The sequence below is a fragment of the Marmota marmota genome, unplaced genomic scaffold (genome assembly GCF_001458135.2).
Source record: "Marmota marmota marmota unplaced genomic scaffold, marMar, whole genome shotgun sequence".
Classification (NCBI taxonomy): Eukaryota; Metazoa; Chordata; class Mammalia; order Rodentia; family Sciuridae; genus Marmota; species Marmota marmota.
The window spans coordinates 8,668,664-8,681,794 of record NW_026000108.1 but is presented as its reverse complement, the minus strand read 5'-3'; positions in this window follow the sequence as shown (position 1 = coordinate 8,681,794).

Genomic DNA, 13,131 nt, shown 5'->3' with positions numbered 1-13,131 from the left:
TGGGTTTGGAGCAGGACAAAACATTCAAAGCATGGCACCTCCCATCTGGCAAACCTGGCCACCTCAGGGGGACCCCTCTCTAGGCACATTTCCTGCAGGGTCCTCTGAAGGGAGTCAGAAGGAAACAGCATGCACTTTTGCTAGTCCTGGTCTGGCTCCAAGTGAGAACAACTGCCACGGAGAAATGCAGATGCCTTCTGCCATTTTGTGCCAAAAAGGTACTCTCCCCCTGCAAAATTACAGAATTATTAGTTCTTAAAATGCACTACTTCTGCCCTTTCCATTGAAATTCAATCCAATTCAATTAAAACATCGTGGCAGCCTCCACAGGGCACAAATGCCCTGGAAAATGATTTGGGGGGTGTTTTCCCTGGCGGTGAATGGTTCCTCAATGTGGCGGCGACCACACACGTGCTTAAAAATGAAAACAGTCCTGATGGTAACGGAGCAATCCAATAATACTGACTCGCATTTATAGAGCAACTTCATTTTTCAGGATAAATTTTGGGTGGCTTGATCTTGAGCAGAAGGTAACCTGGGCTTTGTCTCAGCTCTAAGCAACTTCTCTTTGCCCACAGTGTTCCCCTGGGGCCTGCCCTCTTCTATATGTCCCTGTTTGTCTCTCACTCCTTAAGGTCAATGTGATGGTGACTCATGAAAAGCCACTCTGGTGGCTGAATGACTCATGCTGCAGATATTCTCCATCTAGGCAGCGTTTCCAAGAGACTGTAAGGTGAACTCACACTGGTATCTACACCAGGGCCCATTGGATGAAGGCTCTGACTCCTCAGTGGATTGACCAGAGCCCCACGCTGGTCTCCACCCTTCTATTTTCTGTGTCCAACTCCCTCAACCAAGCCTGGCCTTTTCCTGTCTCAGCCCAAGTAATCACACTCTCAGCTCCCCCTCTATTCAAATCCTTCCCACCCAACACACCCCGTGCTCTCCTCTTCTGGTCCTCCTGAGCCCTTTCTGAAGTTTCTGTGACTCTTCTCCATCCATTACCTTTGGCTCCATCCAACCGGGCTCTTTTCACCAGGTTTGTGGATGGGCCTTGCTTCCAGGTGGGGGCACGGTTCTCAGTTAGGGATTGACGTTTATTATTTTATTTATTATTAGAGCATGTGGCCTTGTGTCATATACACAGTAGGTACATAATAGCCATTTGTTGATTTGTGAATTTTCATGAATTGAAACTATTACTTTAGTAAGCACAACATTTTGGAAGTAGATTTATATCCAAATGAGTGTGTATAGTTTGATTAAAAGTCTCCAAGGACAAAAAAAAAAAAAAAAATCCACTTGGCAGGCACAGTGAGGGCCTGGGCCCTGGAGTCTGCAGATCTGAGCCTGTGGCTGGGTTCTGCAATAAACCAGTCCGGGGCTGCTGGGAAAGGCACTGTCTCTGAGTACACTTGCTCATTATAAAATAGGGTAATTTAATGACAAGGATAATAAAATGGCTACCTCAGGTTGACAGTGAGGCTATCAAGAAGGTATGAAGTAATATTCTCAATAGGACATGGGATGTGGAGTCAACTATTGGGGACACTTTCTAACTATGTGATCTTGGTTAAGTTATTGAACCTTTCTGGGTTGTCATTTAAAAAATTCAGTAAAATACCTGTCAGGATTTTTATAGAGATGGAATGACAGTATTTCATAAAGTGGTTAAAATGGTGCTTGTCATATAGCTTATTAAGTAAGTAGAATACTAAACAATAATAACGTGTGTACTTCACTTGTCACACACAGGCACACAATTTAGTGCTTTATTACTATTGGTCTCTCTTTTTTTTTTTTTTTCACTTTTATCGGGAAATCTGTCGTTGCCACTACCATTATTTCTACTGCTGCTAATTACAAATGCTTGAATTAGCTTGTGTAGTTCAAAATTCTCCAATTCTATTTCAGTGTCTTGGTATCCATGTGATAAAATTTAGGCCATTGGTTTTCCTGTACTATTAAGATTGATTTATCTCTTTAATTGTTTCTTCATTTTATTATCTTCCCATTCTATTCATTTCCTATTGAGATTGCTTCCTGGTAATCTATACCAGACCATAGAGGAAAGTTGGTATGATTTAGATTCTGTTCATTGGTGGGATCTTTCAGTTTCTTACTACCTACAGTTAGTTGCAGGTTTCCATGTATTTGCAATGTCACTTCTTTTCCAGAAAAGTTATTTCTTCCCTTTGTCTGCTGACCAAGTAATACCTGTCTTTCAAGATAGCTCAAACATTTCATCTGATTTCTTTCATGTCTTGCAGAATAATTTCCTCCCTATTTACCCATTACTGCATGCAGTTTTTATATGGTATTGACTGAAACTCAAAGATTAAAGGGATGGTTATTTACTATGTGCTTCTGAACTCACAAGGAGCCTGGTATAAAGACAGCACATATATCAGTCAGGAGAGACTGCATTGTGTTTGGTAACAAACAGTCTCAAATTTCTGTGAGTGTTCATATCAATTTGTTTCTTACTTTTTTTTGTGATGCTGGGGATTGAACCCAGGACCTTGTTCATGCAAGGCAAGCACTCTACCAACTGAGCTGTATTCCCAGCCCCTTTTCTTACCTTTGCTAATTTAACATGAAGGATGATAAGGGGAACATTTCTAGAGACATTTAAGAACCCAGGGTCAGGGAACTTGAGAGCCTCCTAGCAGAATGATCTGGTATTCATTATCTCCTCAGTGCTATGCCAGAGGAAGAGACTGAAGATTTATGTGCATCCTTTTTATCCTCTCAACCTGGAAACTACCCTTGTAACTTCCACCCATACTTTACTGTCTCAAACCAGCCTCACAGCTGCACCCAAACTGCAGGGAGGATGGAACATACAGGAGGACACTTAAGATTTGAATATATACTGTCTCTACTGCAGCACTATGTAACTGTTTCCTGACTATACCGAGGGGCTTTGTGGCTGAATAGAAAGTGCACCTGCCTATATCACAAGCAAGGTGAGCCCAGACGGTGTAGATGTACACAAGCCCCAGAACTTCCTGAAGTCTCAGTTTTTTCTTCTGAGACTTACCTTTTTCTCAGTTTTGTTTTGAATATAAGATGATTTATGCAAAGTAGTTGGCCAGTCACAGATATATCGTAAAATGATGGTGGCCCATTCCTTAGGCAGTTCTTTGCATTCCCCTTACCTCTACCCACTGCTACCTCATTCCCTCTTCTCTGCTCCAGAAGGTTGAGTCTAAGGACTGCTCCACCCAAGGTCCCTTGATTTTGGGTTCTGCTCAAAGGACAACAGAGTGGGACAGAGAGGAGATGGTGGTGAGGTTTAGACTCCCCTGCTCCTTCTCTGATTCAGGGTGCATCTGGAAGTCTCAGACGGGCCCTGATCTAACCCATTCCAGTGTCAGTTTCCTCTTTTACCCCTGCAAGTCCATATGCAGTCAGGGCTTCCCATTGCCATGGATCTCTGGGTGTTTCAGGGTCCCCCGTGGGTTTCTTTGGCCTTGACCACACCTCTGCCTTAAAGTCCACCCACAATTCCTCCTAAGCATGCTGTTGGCTTTCTGCGATGATCCTGGCTGATGTTTTACCCATCTGGATTCTGAGCTTCTTGGAGGTACAGGGAGAAACTCATTTTTTGTGTGTGTGTGATTCTCAAACCTAGCACAGGGTCCAGGATGGAGTAGGTATTCATTTTCTTAAAAAAGAAGCTAATAAATACAAATTGATAAATAATAGCACTGGCTGATGCTCACAGATTGTTCTCCATGTGCCCCACATAATGCAACAGTACACCCCACTTCAGCCACCATCAAGTAGGTGCTGTCCTTCATTCCCTCTGACGTCATGTCATGGGAAGGTGAGTTACTTGCCTGCATCATTACCTGGAGAGTGATGAGCTGGAACTTGAACCCCCAGGCTAACTATGGGCCCCCTTCTCATAACCGCTCTCCTGATCAGTTGCTAGCTCTTAAAGAGGGACTGAAATGTTATGGCAACATCTCTAGTTTTCCAGAGATCTTTTGGGGAGACGCACAAGGACTTGCATTGACAATCATTCAGAAAACATGAAAAATAAGGCTGCCTTTGTTTCCTTGGGAGGTTCTAGGTCTAGGATTTAATTGATACACAAATGAATTTTCAGTGAAAGTTGGGGAGGAGTTTGCCTGAGGCCTTTCCTTCGCCTTAACCATTCCTTCCTGTTTAATGAGGCTATTGAGAAGAGGCGAGGTTCCAAGTCCGTGGGTGGGATCTGGGGGAAGGCGATGGCCTATAATGATGCCTGTGTCTCCAGGTTTCATGGGCTGGGGCTGGAGGTGAAGGGTGGTCTTAAATGCCAAGAAGAGGGAGCTAATGAGAGGGGAGCTACCCGTGTTCTTGGGAACAGAGATGCAACTTGGGGGCCTGGGAACTGCTCTGAGACTCCCTCCTCCCCCACAGAAACCCACCCTTCACCGGGCTGCTGGGGGGAGCTCACTAAGAGACACCATGCCCACATCAATTCTCTGGCTATCTGTCCCAGCCTTTCTCCCAGCAGCCCAGCCGGTGCCCTTCCTTCCTATCCCCAGCCTCCTTTCAGTGCCCGATCAGAAGGCCTCTCAATTTGTGTGCCACCTACCTGCTCTTCTCTACTCCAGGCTGGGAGACCATGGGGGCAGGAGGGTGGGGCATGGAGATTTGGTTCCTTTTGCCACTGACACCAGCACAAAGTCTGGGACAAGTCAGTATCAACCCTGTCTTGCCAAAGAGGTCCCTGAGACTTAGATGAAGGCTCTCGTCCAGTCTCTGCAAAACTAGCGTGTGGTGAAGTGGAGTGGGAACCGGCTGGGCCTGCTGCCCTTTGCCTTTCTGCAAACAGAGCTGTTGCACACGGTACTGGTCTCACTTTCCTGTACGATGGGCTCAAGGGACTGTTGTGAAGGGAGCACGAGGGGTGCTCTGGAACTCAGTTTTGGGTCTTTCCTGCTGTCCTGTCACCTGAGGTGACATATGTGACTGAATCAGATTCCAGTAGAGCTACATGGCAGAGTGGACCATCCTCAGATGTGCTGTTGGTATGCATAGAGGTGTGTGTGTGTGTGTGTGTGTGTGTCTTTGTGTGTGTGTGTGTGTGTGTGTGTGTGAGAGAGAGAGAGAGAGAGAAGAAAATTTTGAATAATCGGAAACACCAGGCTAGGGAGAATTACATAATACCAGCAACATGTACTGTAAACTATATCTAAGTCATAGTTCCCTCTTTTGTGGTTACGCAAAAACACTGACTGTTCCATCAAAATAGTCAAAAGAACAATGGAAAGCAAAGAGTTTGTGTAGGAGGCACCCAAGACCCCAAGTTGAAAGAGAATCCTCACCCAATGCTCATTTAGGGTTAGAAGGGAACAGCCAGAGAAACCCCCAAGGCCGACAATAACCACGAAAGGCACTTGAATCCTATCTTATGACAAAGGAGAGAAAACGAAGCCGGGCACAGGGACAGCATGGCACGAGGACGAGGCTGCACGTGGTGGTCAAGAGGCCCAGCGATGGCAGACAGCACGGAAGGGACTTGACGCAGTCAGGGACGGAGCTGGGGAAGAGCCAGAGGGAAGGACTCCTGCAGACACCCCAAGGCCAGAGCTTGCCTGGTGAGCTGGGCATCACCGAGAACTCTGGTTTGCCTGAGTGAGAGCTGCAGGTGGAGTGGTCGGAGGGGGGGTGAGCCAGGTGAGGAGGTGCTGGGGTGCAGTCCATCAACCAATGAAAGGGCTTTGGCTCTTATCAGGATTGTGCTGGAAGGAGAATGGAGGGCCAGAGAAGGCAGCAAGGCTGATCTGACTTGGTTTCAGTAGAATCCCTCTGGTGACAGGGTTGAGTGTGGACAATAGAGAAACAGGGGTGGACTCAGGCAGAATTACCTTGAATTAAGTCTACTGAGAGGTTGGATAGCTTGGAGGAGAGAGCTGGAGGTGCAGGTGATGTGAGGGGGGCAGATTCTGGGTAGACTTTTTTTTAGAATGGAGGAAATTGTCTTGTAATTTGCTGCCCCAGAGCTCTGTCAGGAACCTCATCCACACTGACATTTACACCAATAGTAGGAAGTCGGTTTTGCCACAGGACTTCTGGAGGACACAGGGTGATCTGCAAGGCTGGACGACAGGATGAGGATCCTTGATTATTAAGACAGACTAGAGCAGTGGGATCCAGGGAAGTCATTCCCCAAACCAGCCGATGAATTCATAAATTACACCATCAAGTCAGCATCCTCGCAAATTAAGCCAGGCTAGGCTCCAAGACAATATGATGCGGCTGTAAAAAGTGAATGCTGTGCTAATAAATGTAGTAGTTAGGAGAAAGGAGAAAACTCACCTTTCTCTATTCTAGTTAAACCATATCTCATATATAAGCATTGTCATGGTTTCCATATTTCTCAAAGAATGGACAAGATAAACAGAATTAGGAGAAAAATGAACAGAATAATTATAATGTAATTATAATGACATGCAACTATATAGCATAAAACATGATTCAAGGAATGAGAGGCATCCTGTCAAAAAACTAAGACTTTTACAGAGTGGGGAGGGTGATAAATAATATTTGATTAATTCATAGCTAACATTACTAGGAGAGAATACTTACATTTTTTTCTTGGAGATTCCAGTGTAGACCAATTGGAAGAAGCCACAAATACATAGGTATCAATTTTATAGAAAACATGCCCACCACCCAGAATTGTTCCAAGATGAAATGGCCTGATATAAAAAGTTTTGATATAAAAAGTTATCTACACTAGATGTGCTGAAGTTCAGGCTCTAAGACTGGATGATCTTCTTTCTGGAACTTCCAGCCCAGAGATTCTATTCTAAGATTTGAGTGTACAGGAACCACCACAATCATTTGAGAGCTGGGCTATAAACTTCACGAAGGACAGTACACTGATCTTGGCTTTCTCCACAGCACGCAGAATAATGTTATACTTAATTTTGATACTTAGAAAATTTTCTAGAGGAAGAATAGGTGCATGACTTGTAAAATTACTATAGCTTTTGTTATGGTTTACATATGAGGATTCCACCCCGCCCAATTCAAGTGTGAGACAATGCAATTAACTTTAGAGGTGAAATTATTTGGATTATGAGTGAGCCTTAACCTAATTAGTGTATTAATCCACTTGTATGGATTAACTGGGTGAGATATTCAGGCATGTGGGAGGTGTTTGGAGGAGGTAGGTCACGAGAGGCGTGTTTGGGGGTGTATGTTTTGTCCCTGGTGAGCAGACCTTTTTCTGCTTTCTGATTGCCCTGCCCTGAACTGCTTTCTTTTCTACACCCTTCTGCCATTATGCTCTGTCTCACCTTGGGCCCAGAGAAAAGGAGTCGACTGTCTATGGACTGAGACTCCTGAAACTGTGAGCCCCAACTAAACCTTTCCTTCCCTAAAATTGTTCTTGTCAGGTGTTTTGGTCACAATGGTGAGAAAGCTGACTAAAACAGCTTTGATTTAACCCTATTTAAGAGGCACACAAAATCTTTCTAGCTGTAGTATTTAGGCACACACTACTTCTATATTTTGACTGAAATATACCAAGAAGGGAAAGTTATTCCTGTCTAACTGTGACGTGGTATTCATTGATTAACCTTTTCCCTTCCTGTCTTCCTAACCATGGCTGAATTTTTAAGACTAAATTTGCCTCTCTTTGTGTGTGTGTGTGTGTGTGTGTGTGTAAGCAGGAGCCAGATGAGTCACAAAGCCAATGTGAGGTGTGGTGTTGTCACCAAAGCAGCCAGGAGTGGAAGGAGCCAGGAACGGACCTCACACTGCAGTTCTTAGGGTCTGCAGTGGGTTGAAGCTGCATGAAACTAGTCAAGGGCCCCATTCATGAAATAAGAGCAGGGTCTTGTAGATGGCAGGTCCAGAACTGGTGCAGCAATTGGACCTTGATTAGAAAAGGAATTGAGCTTGGTAGGGATGGGCAGTTCTGTGAGGACCTGTCAGTGGTGTGGATCGGGCTGGTTTATGGGAGGAGTCGTCTTTGTGGATTTCCTTCCACCCTGCGCTCCCTGATAGTCAATACTTTGTCTTACTGACTTGGGGGCCACAGGACTGGAGTGAAGTGCTGTGCTCAGAGTAGGTCCCAAACCATGCTGTATTCTCTTGTCTCATCCTTTCCCCAAGGGGCCTTTCTCCAAAAGAGGCCTGCGATGATATCTTCTCTAGAATTATCATGAAGTATCCAAGAGGCAAAATAAGGGCTCATGTGCTTCTTTCCCTTTTGTTCATGAGCACTGTGAGAGCGGGGAGCTATGGAAGGCAGCCTGGGGTCCTTTAGGATTCCTTCTCTTGACAACCTGGTGTTATTTAAATGGGCATCTCCAAAGTCTGGGGGCACATAATCATGACCTCTCAGACCTCACAGGGTACCTGGAAAAGAACCACTCTGGGTCAGCTCTAGTGATGAGACTGGGAAAGTGGGTCAGAGCCTGGTGTCCGGAGCCTCGTTATCAGCACAGACTGTGTCTGCCAGGGGGAAGCTTCTGTTTACTTTCCGCTGAGTGGATTTGAGCGGTTCCCTTCCGCTGCTGCACCACTGCCCTGACATTGAATGATGGATGCAGAGAAGGCTTACCGTTCATCTAACATCTGTTTCTCGGATTTTCCAGGCTGCTTGTTGTTTTGAAGTGCTCAGAATCAGTGTTTTAAGTGCATGTGGGCATAATATTCGGTATATTAATACACACTAGAGGCAGTTCTGCCTACTAGAAAGCCAGGTACTACAGGGTTATAAAAGTCATTTGATACCTTGTAAAGCCCAAGACACCTCGCCAATGCCCAGGCCCTGTTTCTTGATGTAGTCAGGTGATAACACGTGTACACTTGTATAGCCTTCTCCAGCAAGTGCCAAAAGTTCGTGCTAAGTACTACATAAATTATCACCTAATTAAGTACTGTTATGGTTTGGATTCGGGGGAAGTGTAAACTCAATTCTCCTTGGAGAGCAGTATGCAGAAATATGATGTGGAATTAATTGTATGGGTCCAGGTCAAAGATCAGAGTACAAATGGAATTGCTTTTGCAAAAGGAGAATTGGGAAAGGATTTTTGTTGGCATCCTCATAATTTCATTTTTTTCTTATTCAATTTCTGCCAGCCTGCAGTCCTTTCTCCTCCCTCTTTCCTCTTGACAAATGGGCATCTTCTCCTCCCTTCCGCTGACTTTGTCTACCCCACTTCCTTGGCCAAGTGGTAGGAAGGACTTTGGCCCACTTAGAAAGTCCTTGGCTTGAATATTGGTTCTGCCAACTCTTGACTGACTTCAGACAAGTGAACCAACCCCTGGATCTCAGCCTCCTAATCTATAAAATATTTCTAATAATGGTGCCACATCACATGTTCAGTGCTTGAGAGGAACTGGCAGGTGGCTGTAGGATCCAAGAAGGGAAAAGGCAAGTGCCTGGAGCCATTCTCTCATGGTTCCAGCTCTTGCTGGGCAGTCTCTGTTTTGTTTCCAGTGTCCTCTGGTTGTGTTAGCTCCTGGCTCTGGTTATACCACCTTGTACTGTGTCCTCCCTAAATATACCTCCCTGAGGGGTATGGTGGTGTCTGTGTTTTTTCTGATCTTTGGATTGCCTGGCCAGACTGTTTGGTTTTTCAACTTTCCCATTACCTTTGTAACAAGGTTTCTGTGTTAATTTGTTTTTCCTGTTAGGCTATTTAGAATGGGCTTTATTTTATTCACTGGCAAAGGGTTTTATGAGACTACAATGAATTCATACACTTAAAACTTGTTAGATAGTTCCTGGGATGTAGTAAGCATTTAGTACATTTTAATTATTTTATTAGAGAATTTTCCATGTTGTACTATGAATGTGGGATTACCTAATGGGTATCTCTCTGTTCTATTTATCTGTGTCTCCCATGTCTCTACCCTAATACCTGAAAGAGGAAAAGTGATTAAGAAATTTGCAATGCCTGCTATGCAGTTCAGGTTTCCCTCATCCCACTTTCCCATGTCTCCAAATTCCTTCCTCTCTGGACACTAAATTCTTCCTTGGAATCTGGGATCTCAGACTAGTGGTCTGAGAGTGTGGCTATCTGTGCCTGCCAGGATGGATGAGGGAGGTCCCACAATCCCATCATGGCATCTTTCTACTTCCTGCTACTCCAGCTAGTGACATACTGACTGGCTAGTGGGTAGGTGCCATCTCCCACAGCCCTGGGATGCCGCCATATTGTCTTTGTTGGAATCATCGTCTTTGTTTCGGGTGTGTTCTGTTGGTGGATAGAAAACCCTGGCCCCTCCTTCCTGCTCCTGGAATCCTTCAGTGAATGGCAATGGAGGACCCTGCATCCTGATGTACATTTCCTACAACATCCTTAGGACATTCCTTATTACAGTTGAAATTTCCTCTGTTTGCAATTTATTTCTGATATCTTTAAAAATATTGACTTCAAACATTGTTGGACCTTACCTGCATATTCACGTAATGTGGATGGTGTGACTGAACACTAAGATGTGATGTTTTCCATGTGTAAGTGGTTATCACTTCATTATGCTTTCAGAGGAGTAAGTCTTCTATTTTCTGAGTCAATTCTTGGAATTACACTTCAGCAACGTTTTAACTTTCCATATATTCTGTAAAAAGAGACCAAAGACCTGGAGACTATGCAACAGTTGATTGAATTTTTACTCTAATCCAAGTAGTCTGTTGAATGCCATTGACATCCACGTGGGGAAGTCGTATATTAAAGTCTTATGGAGGCAACACTCAGAGGAGGCGTAAATCTCTACTGTTATGGCAAATAAGGAACAGTTCTCATGTGAAAGATTTTTTGTGAGCATCAAAGGTGAGTGATGTTCCTCTGCAGTGGAGGAATAGGGACTTTGGGAGTGGATCTTGGAAGAGATGATAATCAAGTGGATTCCAGAGACTTGTAAATAAAATGTTATGGCTCGAATATGATAGTTTGGATAGTTTCTTTTGGCCTATTTGGAATGGGCTCTATTTAGAGCCTTCAAAGGCTCCTGTGTTGATGCAGGAAAGTTGGGAGGTGAAACGATTGGATTGTGAGAGCTTTTCAGTCCATCAGTCCAAGCCTGATCAGTCTGTCCTAGTCTAAATGGGCTGACTGGGGTGGTAACTATGGGCAGGTAGGATGTGGATGTGGCTGGAGGAGGCAAGTTGCTAGGGTATGCGCTACAAAGTCTCATCTTCCCTGTGGCCCCTCCTCACTCCTGTCTCTATGCTTCCTGGCTGCCATGAGTGGGGAGCACTCCTCCTCCACCACTCCCTTCTGCTATGGTGCTCCACCTCACCTCTGGCCCAGATCAATGGGCTCTGTGGACCATGGACTGAGCCTCGGGAACCTGTGCCCCCTCATCACTGCATCTAAGGACAATTCTTATTTTTATCAGGCACCATTATAACTACTTTGCATTTTTAAGATAAGAGGTTCTATCAATTTTTAAGGAGGACTTTTCAAGAACATTGATAAAATCTTAGCAAATAAAGTTATCTCATTTTCAAAAGCTGATAACTCAAGTTCTAGTATGAATGATGGTCCTGTTTCCCATTTCTTTGGGACTCCAGGGAAGCATTATGTTTTAGATGATAGTCGTCTGCCTCAACAAAATAGATATTTTCTCTAGTTGTTATGATTTGGATGTAAGGTGTCCCCCAGAAGCCCAGGGAAACAATGCAAGAATTTTCAGAGGTGAAGTGATTAGATCACGAGAGTCTTAATATCATCAGTGTATTGAGCCACGAATATGGATTATTTGGGTGGTAAGTGTAGGGTGGTAGGGTGAGGCTGGAGGAGGCAGGGCACTGGGGTGTGCCTTTGGGGTTTATCTTTTGGCCTGGGGGACAAGAGCACTCTGTTTCCTGGGGGTCATGTCCTGTGCAGTTTTCCTCTTCCATGTCCTTCTGTCATGATGCTCTGCCTCATCTTGGGTTCAGATCTATGGAGTCAGCTAACCATAAACTGAAGCTCTGAAACGGTGAGCCAAAATAAACTTTTGCTCCTCCAAATTGTTCTTGTCTGGCACTTTGGTCAAAGCAATGAAAACTCTAGTCATGAAATTCCCTTATAGTTCCTGAAATACTGTTTAAGGTCTTGCAAGTCAAAACCCCTGTCCCCTCGCACATATTCTTTCAAGTGAAAAATCCCTTGTGTCCTCTGATTGGTCAATCCTGGGTGTTATTATAAAATGTTCAATTCAAAGTTTTCTCACTTCAAATCATTTCCTTATTAGCTTGAGGTCTGAGTTAGGTGCCACCTTCACAAACATGGTATGCTTCTCTTACCTATCATTTTTTCCAGGCTTGGTGTAGTAAATAATAATATTGATCATATACTGCCACAGTCTGGCTGGGCACAATTCAGGAGCCACTTGTCAAAAGAAACAAACTTTATTTTTAGAACCACACACGCCAAACAAAACAGCTCCTCAGGAAAAACCCTCAGAGCCCAACTGCCACCATCCGCTTCCCACAAGCCTCTCCACCTCCCCCACTCCTCCTGCTCTTGAGGCCGATTGGCTGGGTCACGTGGGCGGAGCCAAAAAAGTCCCCCAATGAGCAGCTCCGTGGTCTGAAAGGGCAGGGAAACAGCCCAATGAGCATCACCGCAGAGGAGCCAATCAGCTAGAAGTTGCTGGGGCCGCTGTGAGCCAATCATCAGCTGGCAGTCTGAAAGTTTGCTGGGGCCCCTTCGGCTCTGGCTCTCAACANAACACACAAACAGACCCCTGACTCCAGACAATCACTGGGTCAGGACCTTGGTTAATCTCTCTGATGATATACTCACTGATTTATGTGTTTGTCAGCCCATGTACATTATGCACTGCTTGGAAGAAAGGATTTTTATCTTCTGGGAACTAAATATACTGTTTGGCACACAGCAACATGAGGGGATATTAAGTGAATGAATGAATAGGTGAATAAATGAATGAGCAAAGCCAGATCTAGGGACCAGGCAGAGGATTCTTTTTCCCAGTTTTCACTTTATTGTGAACCATATTTCATCTGGTTACACTTTAATGCTTTTTCCATTTCCAAACTCAGTTCGTTAAAAAGAATATGTGTGTGTGTGTGTGTGTGTGTGTGTGTGTGTATTTATATATATGTCTATATATGTATATATTATATAAATATTTATATCTATGTTTCATATATATATTTAC